Genomic DNA, 15,068 nt, shown 5'->3' with positions numbered 1-15,068 from the left:
AGAATCGTTAGTGACAGCTGGGAATGCAACGGCCGGGAAGACAGGAGAGAGGGTGGTTATTGCGTGTGAAGTCGATCCCTGTGCCTCCAGCTGAGGTTACCTGAATATGAGCCATTAATGTTAACCGTATAGCTACATACGCATTACGTTAGGCGAAGACATCCCCCAACCTCCACCTAACCTGGTAAGCTAGCTAGCGGCGTTAGCTAGCTCCAATCACTCAAGCCAAACAAAGCGCGGCCTGGCCTAAGCCACAGAGCAAGAAGCCTCGGCTTTTCCTGCTGAACCCACCGCCTTTAAGGGTAGCAAAGGCCAGTAATGTATACACGAGGGTTATGTGAAGACTATTATCCCCTGACACGGCTTCGTCCTAAACCATTAGCTGACCGTGGCCTAGCTTACCTCTATCCCCGTTGTTCCGTTCGGGCTGCACCGGGCGCGGCCTCGACACTCGCCTGGGTCTCCTGTTGGTGGCTCTGACGGAGTTCATCTGGGGAGTTGGTTGTTGAAAAATAGAATGCTATCCTCGACCGCCCGCTTCTAAATTTAGCCCTCAACCCAAACTACAACCCGGACGGCCTTTTTCCCAGATACACCAAAACAATTGCGACCAAAAACCCGCTGGTATTTGGGGTGTAATCGCTTTTTTTTCCTCCGTGGTGTTACAGCTCCCCCCGTATCGCCGCTCGGTGCCAGCTCCGTCTCAGTCTGTAGCAGGAGGAGCCATTAACCCACACGGGAAACAATCGCGAGAAAAAAGAGCAGAGTGTCTGCTCGACCAATCGCATCTGGTGTTTCATACTCTCCTCCTGCGACAGCCAATCACGAACTCTGTATTAGACGACTTGACAAACCTTTCTGTTGGGGTTCGGAATCGGTCAAGCGGCGATTTGATCAATACATGAGCACACCAATGGTGTCGTCAAAATAATGTGCATTTTGCAGCCACGGGGGTCAGTGTCAGGTGCATAGACGGATAAAATGACTAGGGCTTCATGTTGGTGCAATTGGTAACAGTGTGCCACAGTGACTGGGAGTTGAATTAGATGTTAAGTGTTAATGCATTTCCACAAGCATTTCTCTATTACTACATTTTTTGACAAGCAGCAAATGACACTGCAGTTGTCTAATTATTTTCCTGTATGATAAGCATGGACAGATTATGAGAAAATGGGCCCTTGGGCACAGGCAAGTAAAAGGCCTCCCAACCCTCCTCCTACATAAGACACTGAGAAACATAGATGAGTGCAAATGGTGCATCCTTTGTAATTGTTCTCTATGTCTTTGTATTCATTTAATGTCTTTTTGTAGCCATTTTGTCTCTTCATAGGCCTTTTGCATCCCTACATAGTCTTTTCATGTCTCTTTGTATTAATTGTTCATCTTTTTGTTGTTTGTTCTGTTCTGTTATGTTTCTGTGGTAATTTTGTGTCTCTTTGTGGTCATTTTGATTCTTTTAGCTTTTTGATTTTCAAATGAGAAATATTAGCTGTAACTTCATGCAGAGACTGTACCCAGTACTGTAGTGCCCAGAGAGATTATACTTATTATTTTCCATATTCTGGTGAAAATATGAGTGGAGTGGATTAATGTGCCTGTTTAAATGGACGTTTTAACACATATTTTGAATTATGATGATAGAAACTGAATTTTAAAGTAGGAAACAAATTGTCACTTGATTCACTGGAGTCACTTCTTAAGTTGTAGTTCAAACATACAATAAGGCAAGTACATCACTTATTGTTTAATTATCAGTTTATATATGCATTTTTAAAACTGGATCAATTTATCGATTGATCACAATTTTAGAAGTCCCTTAACTATTCCAGTGTCCACTTTGACTCATTTGAATTAAAGCTGACTAGAGCCTCCATCCTCAGTCCGTACACAGCCAAGCCACATGAGGTGAGTGTTTGAGTCTCAGAAAAGGAGTTTTGTTTTAATAAACTTGTCTGGTCAATTAGTATAATTTTATGTAATTGGACCACTAGAGGGCATTGTTTGGCTGCAAACGATGTAATGATAAGGCGATGAACTCAGTGTACTTAAGGACATAGCACAGCTTTACACACAGACTGCCTTGTTACATTGTTCTAAGGTTTGGAGTCTTTTCTTTTATTACATTGTGTTCTGTCTGGAGATGATCTGCGTGTAGCAACCTTATCAAACCTTTCAAAATGCAACAAAAAGAATCATTTTTAGTCATCAGTACAAATACATTTAGGGGCCAATATAGTCCAATGCAGAAGTGAGTAATCTCTTGAATCATTTTAGTGCTTGGAAGGAAAATGAAAATTCTGGGTAATTCTAGGTTGTTCCCAAATAGAAACTTATTTAAATCTGTATATTATAGTTTTTCTGGAGGCACAGTTTTACATTGTTATTCGCAGACAAATAATGCAGTGTTGATAATCTAAAGATCAACACTGAACAACATTATCAAACTTGAAGTCAGTCTTCCTCAGAAAAACATCTTTCCTTTTGGTAGACATTTATATATTGATGTAACTGTTGTCTGTGTTTAATCTTTTTTGCTTTGACATAATAGCATTTGGTTTGATGCCACTGATTTGTTACAAAGACTCTTTTTTATGAGGACATGTTAGCAAAGAATGCCACCAGATGTGAGGACAGAGAATTGTACATTTTATTGTTATTGTTCTGTTAAAACTAGCCTCCACATTGATGATGATGCATTTTTGTAATGGCACTGCTGTAAATGTGTGCTCATTTGGTATATTGTCATTCACAGCTGAATAGACCATAGCAGCACAGGGATCACAATAAATCCTGCATCAGTAGCATCACCTGGTGGCATAAGAGCACAAATGCACCCACACAGTCAGTGTTGGCATGTAGGAGGCAGTGTATCCATATCAATGAGATGGACTCCTTCTTGCAGCTGCAGCCTTGAAACCCTGGCTTGCTTCTGGGTGTCTTAGTATGTGTGTGTGTGTGTGTCTGTGTGTGTGCCTTATCTAGCTGCCATATCCCTCCTCCTGTAATAAGCAGCAAGAGCAGCTGTGAAGTCTCCCCTCCCACAACCATCCACCCACCTTGGCACAAGGAGCAGAGGTTGGTGGGGTCACTTTGTCCTTGAAAGCTCTGAATTCTCTGAAGGACAGCATTTTTAGATAAAGACAGCTCAATTTAATTTGTGTGTGTTAGTGATTTGTTCCTTTTGTTGGTACATTCACATTGACCATACAAAATCTACTCAAGCACAGATGATATAATTTAAAAAATATAAAGTGATGTGAAAAAAAACACACCAAAGATACATTTTGTGCAAAACACATATATATAGAAAAACACTTAATGATATTTTCATCTACAAATGATAAACATAATTACACTATAGATAATAACATGTCCCTCTTTTAAACAAATAGAGAAACTGAGGGTATAGAAGGGGATGCAGAGACATTGGAAAGCTACAGCAGATGGAGTGTATGAGAAGATTATTAATCAGTATATCCCTCTGGTGTGGCTCTTAATGAATATCATTCAATCATAATGTTGAATGTTCAATGAACGCTGATTTCTTGATGTGCATGTGCTGATATCCTGAGCGTTGAAACCTTTGTTAAACTTTCAAAGTGCTTTAGTTCATATCGTTATCTTGGGACACCAGATGGATGGTGTTTGTTACATAAGACTGTGCATGAAAGTGAAGACAGTTTACTTCTTCTCTTACTCTTTCTACTTTTACTTGTGATCTAAATTGTTATGATGCAGCAAACCCCACCCATCTGGCACTTCAAGCAAGTTAAAACAAACACAAGGAATTATCTAGGACAGTAATTTGACCTAGATTTGGTCAAAGTATCTGTACTTGTTTTGTAGCTATCTGTGCTTGGGATTGCTACTGTGCATAGAGAAGAGTTTAACCATGTCAATTACATAGAAGGACGCCAGCAGTTGTGCCTGGAGTCGTTGTGGTTCACATGTTGAATCTATACAGACAGTGATTGATGTTTTAGCTGCTTGATAAAACTCAGTGTTGACCATTTTCAAGATGTAGCAGTGTGATTCTACATCTTAATAACACGTGAGATTTTTCTAACTTTAAGAGGTATTAATGCATTATATTCTGTCAATATCTCCATCAGAGCTAAGAAGAATGAACTTTGTTTAGAGAGAAACAGGACCTCTCTGGGGAGAGAAATATGACCCTTGTGCTGACAATTCAGCAAAAAGGTCTGTGGATTTTTGAAAGACAGTCAGCAGTCTGGTTTCACATCTAGACTCAGTGCGTTAGCCAAGGAGTACAGCATCACATGGCTGTTCTTTGGGGAGGTCCATGCCGGCTGCTGACAGGATGAACTCTCCGTCCGGTAAATCTGCGCCCGGGTCTTAAACAGACCGAAGCGAGCCGCAAGGAGAAAGAAGTCCCGCCTGAAGGTGCGGGTGAAGAAGGCGTACAGGAAGGGGTTGGAGCACGAGTTGATCGGGTAGAAGAGGACTAGCAGGAGTTTGGATTCTGAGACGGTGATGAGAGGGAGCTTGAGGGCGGCCGAGATGGCGAAGAAGGAGATGGGAGCCATGCAGACGAAATCGGTAAAGATGAGCACGGCCATGCGTTGGGCCACGCGGGGTGTCGTTGTGGGCCGGTGCTGACGAGGGGTTGCGGACAGTCAGGTAGATGCTGAGGTAACAGCCGCACACGCAGAAGAAGGCCAGGATGTTGAGGAGGAGGAGAGACACAACATAGACCTGAGACACCAGAGACTCCACGTCCATGGGGAGGCAGATACTCACCTGTACCGTAAACAAATATGTACACATGTTCAGAGGCCTTGAATGTACAATTGTGTTGCTGGCAACCTGGTGGTCAAGTGGTTTAAAACAAATACGTGTAACCACGGCACTGGGTTGCAGCTGGGAACCTTTGTCGCCTGTCATCACCCTTTCCTTCTCTATGTTTGCTGTCTCTCTATAGGCAAATGTCACTCTCTCAGATAAACGCAAATATGAGATAAAAAATGAGAAAACTCTGTGATTCCTGATTATTCTGGTCCAAGAGACCAAATGGATAAAACTGGCAGCAGGACAGTATCTGATATCATAGCTTGTGGACCAGGATGAAGGAAATGGAAGCGATTCTGCTGATTCTGAAAACCAGATGGAGAATGTGTGGTCTATACACCCACCTTGCTGTAGCTGCTGACCCCAACTGTGGGCAGAAAAGCGGCCAGAGATGAGAAAATCCAGCCTGCTGTCATGATGACACACGCGTGTCTGAGGCGGAGTTTACGGTCGAGCCGCAGAGCATGTGTGATGGTGTGCCAGCGCTCCAGTGTGATCGCTGTTAACGTGAACACTGACAACTCGCTGGCAAACACCTGCAAAATACACACAAACGCACACACACGTCATCATTTTCACTGATGCAGGGCTAAAGAAAAGAGCAAAGAACTCCCATGCGTGCGTACACACCGTAAAGAAGCCCGCAGCACTGCAGCCCAGGCCCATCTGCCAGTCTATGGCATGGTTGTAGTACCGGCCTCGGGTGAGCATGTCTATGGTTGCTATGACTACCAGGTAGATGCCCATGCAGAGGTCAGCAAAGGCCAGGTGGCACATGAGGAAACGAGGAACAGTCAGTTTGGAACGGCTGCCTGACGACACAAGGGTGGAAACAGAGAGGTTAGAAAAGTGACTCTCACACACACACACACAGCCACTCTTTGTATACCCAACAGTAAAAAGATAAACAAGTATTAACAGCGACTGTAAGTGTTCTCAGGTTGATATCTGGAGGCGAAACAGAGAAGAGCTTGTCAAAATGCAAAAAGTATAAAAAGGGACTAAAATATGATGACCGACAGACTAGAAATGATTTTCCTGTTCAATACCTAATAATACGAGGAGTACCACTGTGTTCCCCAGCAGAGCAAGGATAGAGATGATCCAGATGAGGACCCGTAGGGAGACGGCAGACATGATGTCCTCGCAGGGGTTGAATTCGTCGGGCATTGGGCTGCACGTGATGGAGGTGGAGTTGGAGCAGTGGTCTCTGAAGAAATGAAAGTTATCCTGAGCCTCGGGGTGGGAGCACAGGGAGTTCCACCTTGATCTAACAAACACAAAGCGTAAACCAAAGCGATGAGGCTTTTTTATTTCTCATGTTTTTTTCATGTTCGTCTATAAGTTTATGATTAAACTCTGTGCTCGATACTACAGCACTGGTTTAGAAAGACAGACAAGAAAGCAACTAAACGTGTCTCCTAAAACAGTCAGAAACCTGTGTGACTGTATCTGTACCTATTCCTGTGTATGTTTTGGAAGGCGCAGCAGTGGGAGGGGTATGTCAGGTTGGCCTGGTGCAGTTTGGTGAAGAGCCGCAGGGGAGGAAGTTTCTTCAGGTGGAAGGCAGACTGCGCTATCAGCCTCTGGAGTCCACCGAGGATGGAGTCCGGCAGGGAGCTGAGGGCTGTGTGAGAGATGTCCCTGCAGGAACAAACACAAATGTGGATTTAGCAGGGGAATAACTGGAATTTCAGAATCCATGCCATTTTGGACAGATGTCTCCTTTGATATGCTTTATATAATAGGTATTTGATATACAGTCAGTTCATAAAAGCTGTTGGTTTATTCCTCAGGAGTCCAGATTGATTTTGTTAGATTTTAGACGACTTTGTGTGCATTCATTTTTGTCTTTGTGTAACATCTTTTATCCTGTTCTTTTAAGTATAAAGCTGCCAGGAGCCCCAGATACATGAAAAGGAGACAGGCACCTACAAAACTTGACAAACATTTGGTCATAACCACTCAAAGTTATTATTACAGAACAGTTTCAGATTGTAAAAAATATTATTTCACTGTTTATACACACAAAAACAACAGAAAAATGTATAATACAGTCTATTTACATGAAAAATTATTTCATTCCAACTGATGTCTGTGTCTATGTATGCCTGCAAATCACTGAAAATATTAATAATTTACCGTTTGAAATAATTTTTCAGAATTAGTTGAATGGTAGATACTGTGCCAAAGCCCAACATCAACATTTTCAACTGGTTTCCTTGGCCTGTCTCTACATGATATATATTGTTACTGTAAATAAAACATGCTCAGTGTATTCATTGACTACAGAGGGTTTAAGAAGCGATGCATAAATATTTATGCCAGCAAAACTCCAGTTTTGCTAGGAATAAACCCTGAAAATAAAATTTCCCAAACTGAAAATTAATGGAAAGAGCTACTGTTTGATTGCCAAGTGATTGCTGAGATGTGGAGTGAAAAAAACCACCACAGCTCTGACAGCCAAAATAAAGGCACAAATACTTTTTTTTCTGATTGCTACTTCAATGGAAAAAGGTGTCTCTTTGTTTGGGGGAATAAAGAGGTCTCTGTGGTTAAAATTAACCTGCTCTCAGTTTATTTTTACCTTAAATTTGGCTTCTTGTTTCTAAGCTCTTTTTTTTGAGTCTCCCCACACATGTCACATTGTTTTCTCCAACATCCTGAGTTTAATAAGTGATGATGAGGAGGGTGAATCATGCAGGCATGAGTTAGTGTTAGATGTCATGCTTACAGTACCACCAACTCACTGGAACCCACAAAGGCGTTGGGATTGACGTGAGTGAGCTGTTGGTTGCCTCTTAGGAACCTAGAGAGAGAGAGAGAGAAATAAAATAACTAACTTTTTTTTGTAAATCTTCTGTTAGTAATTGTGTCTCTGCCTGTGACTCACAATCTGTGCATCTTTGTGCTGTTGAAGGCGTCACTTGCCACCTCCTTGATGCCATTTCTGGTGAGCCGTCTGTCATTAGAAAGAGATGCCAAATTACAGTCATGTGGCTCCAACACAGAACATTTCCAACAGTAAACTTATCTGAACTATCTCAGCTAATTTTAGTGTGTGCAGCTCTTTTGTTCTCAGAAACTAAAGCTGTGTGAATCAACAGGATTTTAGTCAAACAAATTAGTATTTATTATGTGAGAGTTCTTTTTCTCCTTCTTCCTTTTCTGATTTTTAACAGCCTGAACCAGGAAGCTGAGGGCAAAATATGTGTTTTGGATAGATTTGGCAGTGTTGGAAGACACACTCAGATTTTACCTCAGTAAAAGTAGTAACAACAATTTAAAAGAACTTCATTACAAGTTAAAGTCTTGAATTTAAAGTGTTACTCATTCACTTTCAGGCAGAGACTTGAATTGCAAGACTGATACCACTTGTATGTCTACATCATGCTTCTTAATTTGACCAAAAAACACTCCAGGAAGTTACTGGCCCCTAGTGATAAATTGTCTGGTTCAGTAAAATTAAATTACTGAGCTGTAGCATGCTTATCTTTTTCTTTAAGGTTTGGACAGAACCAGTCTAGCTATAATTAATTCATGAACTAACCTGCGACTACAGGCTTCAGAAAAAATGTGGAGTAAAACATACAATATTTCATTTTCAAGTATGGTGAAGGAGAAGTAAATTAACTAGTGCAAGGGTGCAAGTGCAAGGACATCAAAATTGTTCTTACATTCCACCATTTTTTTTTTATCAATCAGCCTTACATTTTGAGTATTAGCAGTAGTAGTAGTCATAGTTGAATATATGTATGTAGTTGTCATATTAGCAATATCTGAGTTTTTTCACAGAAATTACTCTCAATTTAGTATTATTTTCAACAGAAAATTAATTAATGATGACAAAAACAGCAACAGGATTAAAATATATGTCACTGATTTACTGGCCCTGATTCAATAGGCGTATGCGATTTTCAGCGGCTTAAAATGGGGGATGTTGGAAAAAATAATGAGGTGATTTTTAGCAGGAAGAGAGTTAGAAATGTGCAGAAAAGGGAGACAAGCAGGAGAAGATATTGTAGAGCTCAGTAAAGAGGGCAGAGAGCATTTCAGGGAACATTCATCACTGCGTATGTAATGCCCACTCGGAGCGAGCTGTGTGAGGGTGGTGCGTTTCTAAAAAAATGATGAATCCCTTACATCTCACTGATAGTTTGAGTGCAGAGGCCTCTGAAGGCATTGGCGGGGACTCTCTCAATGTGGCTGTTCTCCTGCAGGTCACTAAGCAGCACAAAAATCAAAACATGCGTTATAAACAACAAACACTGAGAAGTAAATAATAGAAGTGCATTTTCAAGCAGAAAAACAGCCGGTAGCTGTATGTACACTTAAGGTGCAACATATTAGGAATACATGCTGCAATCCCCTTCAAATCAATTCCTTTAGAAACTGGTGGATGTCAGATGGGAGTCAGTTTGAAGATGGATTTTTTATAGGTTGCTGGAGACTAAGGACAGATGGGTTGCATCCCTGATATTCTGTTTTGTAAGGACTACTCAGTGCGTAGGTTTTAACTGTTACATGTTTAATGGTGTGATTTCTTCTGGGCGTATTTAATTCAGTGTGCATACAATAGCCAATACATTAAGGTGCATGTGGGAATAGTGGCTGTGTGGGCGTATGCACGTTTGTAGTTCATTTGTATATTGTGCTGAGACTTACAACAGAAAGCCGTGGGCCGTGGAGCGGATCTTGGTGAAGTCTGGAAAAACTCTCAGTCCAGTGTTAGAGATGGTCCTGTGATGTGCAGATTAACCAACCAAATGTTACTACATTCACACGGCAACCCCCGAACAACTCAGTGCAGTGAGTCACGGTGATAAAATCAGACAATGTAGCTTTCATTGTAACAAGCTGGGACAAAAACATTTAACAAGTGAGGAGATTCCAAGACAGTTCAGGGAGAAAGCTCAGGTGCCAGAGAGATAAATCAGATATTTAAAGAGCTCCCCATTCCAAACAACTGGCTGGCAAAAACACATGACAAGTTCAGCCTCATTATCTGTACAAAAACTGATTCCTGAGCACAGCAGGTTTGAAATTTGAAAAGAATAAACTGGATTATATGAGTATATACATTTTGAAAGGCAAGGTTTTTGGCCATTAAGCAACCTGAAAACCTTTTTTTAGAGTTAGTTCAAGTGTTTTTTAGATCTGTAGCAGGTTTTTTGTCAACACCATCAGACACCACAGAATGTATATGCATATATGAAATCGTGAATAAATAATTAGGAATACATGAATACATGCCAATACATATCTCAGAGACAATCATGCTAACTTTTTGTTGTTTTTATGAAGCCTTGAATGGCCTCATTTCAGGCTTTTAAAGATGATCCTCTAATGTATTTTAAGTGAATTGAATTCATGGGACCAGGTTCTTTAGGACACATTTAACATTGAACATTTAATCAGAAACATTTCAGATATAATTCAAAATACAGTGCTTTTGTTATGAGGGTTTTAAGGAAACTGTATTTTTAAACCACTGTTCTGTTTTTGTGGCCCAGTTCTTACAAATTGGGACAAACACAACAATAATAGTTATGATTAATATCAGTGAGAGATTTTAATTTTACACTGTCCCTTGTAAACAGCTACCCTGAGACTGTTTCAAAAGACAAGCCAAGACAAACAATACGATTTAGCATTTTTGTAACAAATATATTAAAACATTTCTACTTTTATTGTGGAAAAAAACTTCCTTGGGATGAGGGGTGACACTTGATTTCTCTTCCAAAGGATCCAAGCTAATTAAAAAATGATGTCTCTGGTCATGTGGGGGCCCATCAGAAGTAGGCCTGTCACCCATGACCCATTTTGGACTCACAATCAGTTTTAAAAGCACAAGTTGAAGAAGTATGTGTTCGTCTTTGCTGTGCTCTCAGAGAGTACTTACAGATACTGCAGTTTCATGATGTTCCTGAATGCATCTGGATGGATGGAGCGCAGGTGTTTTGACTTTGTTATGATTCTGAGAGAAACACTTACAGTCACTTACTTATCAATATAAATGACTGGTCTTGTAGTTACAGGGTTTCACCACTGCCATTATCCTGTCAGTGATACTCACATCTCAGTGAGCTCTGGGAGATTGGAGAAAGCAAATGATTCAATCCTCTCCAAGGCAACATTCTCAGAGATGAAGCTGAGGGAAACACAAGAATATGACATTGTCAGGTTTTCATTCATACTTGGTCTTTGACGTATTTTGTCTCCTGCACCCTGCCAGGTCCACTCCTGAGCTGTTTGGGTGTGCAGCTCTTCTTGTTCCGTAACAGAGACTAAACACACAAGCATGTTGGATAAAATACGTCACGTGCACAATGGCTTTTAGAAATCTGTATACTCACATGTTGGTGAGCTGCGGCAGGTTAGCGAAGGCAAATGCACCTATACTCTCCAGCATGTCATTCTGCAATATGGTACTAGTTGTAGGCAGTGGAGAGAAGAGGAAAAGGATAAGTAGTGATACAGATAATATTTTCAACCTCATTGAAGCTTAGTCACAAACAAGACAGGAGACATTTGTCATCTGATCTGTAACCAGATTTAGATTCCCTTGTACTGGATCTAAGTAAAGAGCCATCCTTTCTTTATAACCTTACAACTGCAAAAAAAAAAAAAAAAAAGACAAAAAAAAAAAAAAACAGAATAAAGGCAGAGGTATGGAGATAAATACATAATGAAAGTAAAAATAAGTTATAAAAAGTTGTAAGCCAAAAAATAAATTAATAATGAAAAGTCATAATCATTTGTAATTTCTTTACACAAGATTTTAGCACAAATATAATTCCATATTATTGTGTTTTCTTGTTTTCCGTTAGTTTCACTTGTGTAAAAATGCTATGAATTTTACATTCAGAAGAATGAGGCTAAATATATATGAAGATAAACTTGCCGGTGAGGCCTGGTCATAGACCCCGACCCCACCTCTCCTCACTTCTTCTCTGTCTGGATGATCCATATCTTGATTGTTTTGACCTTCTCGGTTCATTATGTTCCACATCAAAGAACAAACATGAGCAACAGACACACACGCACACACACACGCTTACAGTTTCCTGAGGTGCTGCAGACTGGTGAAGGCGCCCTGGGGAATCACTCTGATCTGCGTCTGCGTAACTTCCCTGTTGGTGCAGAAGGGAAAAATTATCAGTTCTCAGCAAAGCACTGATCACAGGGACGTAATCACTGAAGAGAGATTCTCAGTGAAAAGTCGTCTGTGGCCAGTGATGTTGGTTGTCTAGGATTTTCACATTTTCAACTTTGTATTTTCAGTGATTAAAGAATTAGGTCGATGAGGCCATGACTGTTTACTCACTCACGTTGGGGATTTTCTTTTCACGCAAGAATCAAACTGGTTTGTGAACAGAGTGTCTATACAAGATACCAAACTTATTTTGCATCTGGTAGTTGTAGATTGCATCTGAAATGGCCATCCATTGCTGCATACTTGTAAATACCTCCACTGTTCCTGAGCCTTGACCTTTGAGCAGAACAGAACAGATGAGAACACACACATCGTTGGGAGCTGGGAGTTCACAGTACGTCTCTTGGGAATAGTCGCTACTTCTGCCGCAGAGTATGTCCTCCTTTGTGTATGTGTGCGTGTCTGCTGTATTTGTATGCTTTTTAAAGTAAGATTATATATATATCTGCACTCCATCCTTGTGTATGTCTTTGCGCATGTTTGTGCAAAATCTTCGGGCGATCCTAATCTCAACGCTGACCCCCGCTCTCCCGCCCCCTCCCCTACCTGGCCTTGAGATTCCTTCAAAATACTCCAATGGCCAAAACAACAGGTCAGCGTTTACTCCGATTACCAGTCGCCCACTCTTTCCTCATCCAGCTCTGTGTCACAAACACCCTCAACCACGTGCACCACCTTTTCTCAACATCTTTAACGCTAGGTTAAAGATGTTTAGCTTTTAAAAGAGGACATTATACTCAACTAAAAAGTCTGTCGTTGAAAGCTGTGGTGGCACTGGGAGTCGCTGAGGACGAGCAGCCATGCTTTGCATACGTTCCCAGAATACATGAATGTTTAATAAAACCAGCACTGGCAAGTTCAGGGTAAAATTCAGACAGATGACAAGATGAGCGAGGATTAGGGAGGAAAGCTGAAATTACTATGCATGCTTACGAGATGGGATTTTGAACTGTAAACATTGCATACCCCCTGAATCTGTCTCGATGTAGACTACTATGGGAACACTATTGTGGCACATATTCTCTGAAACAATGATCTCTTTAACTTAGTAGTAGTAGTTGAGTAGAGGGACACTACACCTACTAATACTCAGACTGTGAGAACAGCTTTATAATGTGTTCTGTGGCTGTAAAGCAAGCTTTCTAAAGTTGCAGATGTAGAGTTTGGAAGATGTGTGTATTTTCCAGGCATGAAGGATCCAACAAAAGATGCTATTAAGCTGCATTATGGGAAATGCAGGAACAGTATTTTTGGGTCTCGACCCATATGAGGGATTAAAAGTCACAATATCTTGGCCTCTGGGGATTCAGTTTCAACAGGTTGTTTTTACATCTGTCTCAAACAAGTCCCACGACTTTACGGAAGTACATTACTAAATTGCCAAAGTAGCCTCCCAAATGTAAAGTAGCCTGCCACATTCATGGCAGGTAAGAAGCCAAATCAGCCTACATTTCAGTTGAGGGATTGATAAATGCAGAAGAAGAAGAATTGGACAGAGTGTGGTGTTGCTGTCAAAATCAATGGTGGTTTCTGTACAGATGCCCAACAGCAGAGGAATTAATTAAGAGCTTATAATTACCTGTAACACAAAAACATAACTAAATGTTATATTAGTTTTCATTTTTTTCATTTTCAGAAACTGGACAGCAGCAATTCAGCAAGTAGAATGTAAACATCTACAGCCACTACAGCAACTTTACATTCACCTCCTAATATTGCTGTATGATGCGTGTGCATTGACTTGAGTGTTGTGTGTACTCACAGGTATTTGGTGTTGCTGGAGATATTGGAGGGAATCTCTGTGGCCCCGAAACTCAGCTGGTAACAGAATCTTTCTGCCAAGCAGGTCTCAACTCCAGGATTAATGTCCATCTGAGAACCAGTTACTGAGGCTGTTGTCATGTTAATCACTGCAATTATTAACATTATCAGACTCATCATTGTCTTTGCGGTCTGAGTCTAGATTGTTGTATCTGTTTTTACTTCTCAGATCTCCTTGTTTTTCTTCTCAGTCTGATTTTGCCTTTTGTCTGTTTCCCACGTGGTGTTAACATGCAGGCCTTCCACATGTGCCCACACCCCACAAGTTTGTCCGTCTGTCCACTCAGGATTCACCGCCAGGTCGTAGAGAGAAGAAGTGTGAGATGTTTTGGTGCTTCCTGCCATGCAGAGGTGAATGAAGGGGGCGTGTGAGAAGCTTTACGCGTGTATGAGGATGTAGGAGGTCTCTGCTGGCCTGTGTGTGTGTGTGTTTATGTCTGAGTGTGTGTGTGTAAAGAATCACCAAAGCAGAGCATACTGCAGATCTTGATAGGATGTTGTGGCAAAGATATTTTTGTGGATTTTACAAATTACATAGTGTGTCCTAACACAAAATAAAATCACACAAACAAGCAATCACACTTTAGTCACAGTAAATAGTATATAACTGGATGAACTGCTACTGCACTTTAAGATGAAAATAATGTTATGAAGATATAGTTATTTGTGAACTTAGTAGCATTAGCATGCAGGCTAAAACTTTTTTTTTTTAAAAACCGAAAACAGTTTTGCTGTGCAAAATTAGCTAGCTTATTTTACTGTAACTCAGCACAGAAAAGGACTGACAGTTTTAACATGAACATGTGGGCACATAGCCAGAAAACACCCTAGAAATCCTGTAGCTTATGTCAGGGGTACCAGCTTTTTAACAAGGGGTGCTAACCGGCGCTAACTTTAGCTAGGTTAGCTGGCTAACGTTTACACCCAGTGGCGTTAAATTCTGTTTTTCGTATTGCTTTAAAATATAAACTTGTTAACTGCAACCATTTCCTCTTCTCTTTCTCGGCAGAAGGAAAGTGATAGAATGACAACTGAGCAGTACTAAGTTTGTATTATTTACAGGTCTAGATTAAATTATATAGATATGATCATTTTTCTGACTGTGTCTGCTTTTTAGCTTCAAAGTCATGTCATGAAACTAACAATGAAAATAATAATGGGGGACAGGCGTGATTCTGTTTCATCTCCTGTCATATATTAAATGTGCTGAAAGATGAGCAGA

The 15,068-nt window shown here is 40.7% G+C and overlaps 1 pseudogene; it reads right to left on the bottom strand.

Moving 5' to 3' along the window:
• Nucleotides 1-2,607: 2,607 nt before the first annotated feature.
• LOC108899082 (lutropin-choriogonadotropic hormone receptor-like) lies at nt 2,608-14,227 on the bottom strand (annotated as a pseudogene).
• Between the last annotated feature and the right edge of the window lie 841 nt (nt 14,228-15,068).

The sequence above is a fragment of the Lates calcarifer genome, unplaced genomic scaffold (genome assembly GCF_001640805.2).
Source record: "Lates calcarifer isolate ASB-BC8 unplaced genomic scaffold, TLL_Latcal_v3 _unitig_4371_quiver_2102, whole genome shotgun sequence".
NCBI classification, from domain to species: Eukaryota; Metazoa; Chordata; class Actinopteri; family Centropomidae; genus Lates; species Lates calcarifer.
Note: the sequence above shows the minus strand (reverse complement) of the source record. Positions and strands in the feature narration are given on the sequence as shown.